Raw genomic sequence first — 2,396 nt, forward strand, 5'->3', positions numbered from 1 at the left:
CCTTGTGCTAAAATTTGAAACCATTGTTATTATTATTGTCTGTAAGGCGTCGACCAAACGGAATCGTTAGCACGCCGGACGAAATGCCTAACGGTATTTCGTCCGTCGCTACGTTCTGAGTTCAAATTCCGCAGGGGGTCGATTTTGCCTTTCTTCTTTTCGGAGTCGATAAATTAAGTACCAGTTACACACTGGCGTCACGCTCCCTTAAATTTCAGGCCTTGTGCCTTTAATAGAAATGATTATTGTTGTTAGTAGTAGTAATAGTGATGGTGATGGTGATGGTGATGGTAGTGAGACTACTGTACCATATTCGTTAATTCTTCCGCTAAATCAACTGTATTTACGTGGCGAGTTAGAAGCGTCAGCCGTTGCAGCTATTTTACAACAACAACAACAATAAAAACTGCAGATTCATGCAATTAAAATGCCCTTTCTATTTCTCTTCCAGCCCTTGTGGTTCGATTCTTGACCAAGCGTTTTATATGGGAGTACGATTCATCGCAGGGTAAGTAACTGCAATTTTTTTTCTATCTGAGAATTTCGAAACAATATAACGAGTTCAAATCATTGCTATTTTATTTATATTTTTTTTATTATCTGAGTTCAAATCCTGTGAGTTCGTCAAGTCAAAGGGTTATGGTGCGATTCACTATTTAGGTGTGCAATTTCAATTTGACCAGTGGCATTTTCAACGACGCGGCCTTGCGAGAAACAACAACCAAATCTTTCTCAAATCACATATCGCTTTGTTAAAAAAGAGGATATTGCGTGACAGAATACTTGCAACTTCTAAGAGAACGAGATGGTCACAATTGGAATGGGTTTTATCATAAGTCTGCTCGATCAAGGTTGATCAGTCAAGTACTGGGTTTGATGTAAACGACAATATTTTCAGCCACTAGGGCAGTGAGCTGGCAGAATCGTTAGCTCGCCGGGTAAAATGCTTTGCGGCGTTTCGTCCGCCTTTACATTTCAAAGTCCGCCGAGGTCGACTTCATCCTTTCAGAGTCAATAAAATAAGTACCAGTTGAGTACTGGTTCGATATAATTGACTTAACCCCACCCTCGAAACTGCTGGCTTTGTGCAAAAACTTGAAGCCAATATTTTCAGTCATTAAGGCGGCGAGCTGGCAGAAACGTTAGCACACCGGGCGAAATGTTTAGCGGTATTTCGTCTGCCGTTACGTTCTGAGTTCAAATTCCACACACAAATAAACATAGTTATATTGCATATATAATGAATACAGAATTAATTTATATATATTATACGATTATAGAAATCTGTCAATTCATTTTACTACTAGTTTCAAAGATACTCCAAGTAGTTGTGCACTTATGTTACTGCATATATTACTCAACAAAGTAATTTGTTTTGGGGAATTTTTTTCTACTATTTGTTATATCGTGAACTAAAAAATGTGGTTATGGGGAGATCGTGTATAAATTACTCTTCCTTCATAGGTGATTTGTTAACTTTTAATATGGTGATATGTTAAAATTTAAATATTTACTGAGAAAATTAAAAGGAAAAAAAATTAATAAGAATTTAGCTCTGTACAGAGTGTCTAAATTATAGCTTAATAATAGCATCTTATTTCAAAATAGAGGGAGGACGCAAAATAAATGATAAATAAAAACGAGGAAAAAGAAAAGAATTTAATTAAAATATTAATGGGAATTCTGTATTTTAGCCATCGTTGACTACATCTGCATGGATTCACTTTCTGATTTAGGATAGTTGTATCCAGTTGTGGACTGTGAACTTATCGGTGGGTTTACATTTACTGAAGCTTCTAAATTGGCTTTTAATTAAATCCTTGGTTCCAACGAGATTTGCAGAATTACTCCTTTTTTTTTCAGTTATGCATAGGCCACATCTTCTACTACCATTCACATTATATATATTGAATATAAAGTTTTCAGCAATCCTACAGTTGATACAGTTGTTCAAAGACTTTTCTATCAAAGACAAGATATAATTCGAAAGCTTTGTTTATCAATGTTCTGGAAGAAAGAGTTGAGATTCTACGCTCTTATTCTGAAGAGCGTTTGAACAATTTTAGTGTTTCGAGTTGGTGCCAAGTTTCGGGTATATGGGTTTTAACCTTTGCAACATATACAATGACATTTGTATTTCAGGATCTATTCAGAGGGCATGTAAAGTGACTAGTCTCAGCAGCTCATATAATTTGCTTCATGCCCCTGGTACAGCTAAAACCCACTTTAAGGTTACGCTTGTTGAACAATTTCTTAAACCCATGACTAGTGTGGAAGTACATATCTATTAAACAGAACATTGTTTTACCTATGTTAGACTAATCATTTAGCAAGAAGTGGGGGCGCGTACTAAATGATATTACAGTATATATATATATATATATATATATATATAT

The 2,396-nt window shown here is 35.6% G+C and overlaps 1 long non-coding RNA gene across 1 annotated transcript in view; it reads left to right on the forward strand.

The window, feature by feature from the left end:
* The window catches only part of LOC128250810 (uncharacterized), an 83,402-nt gene that overhangs the window by 69,293 nt on the left and 11,713 nt on the right, over positions 1–2,396 (forward strand). Inside the window, exon 2 of the long non-coding RNA XR_008266792.1 lies at positions 452–508. This is a non-coding gene — a long non-coding RNA (uncharacterized LOC128250810). The remainder of the gene's footprint in view (positions 1–451; positions 509–2,396) is intronic.

The sequence above is a fragment of the Octopus bimaculoides genome, chromosome 25 (assembly GCF_001194135.2).
Source record: "Octopus bimaculoides isolate UCB-OBI-ISO-001 chromosome 25, ASM119413v2, whole genome shotgun sequence".
Lineage (NCBI taxonomy): Eukaryota > Metazoa > Mollusca > Cephalopoda > Octopoda > Octopodidae > Octopus > Octopus bimaculoides.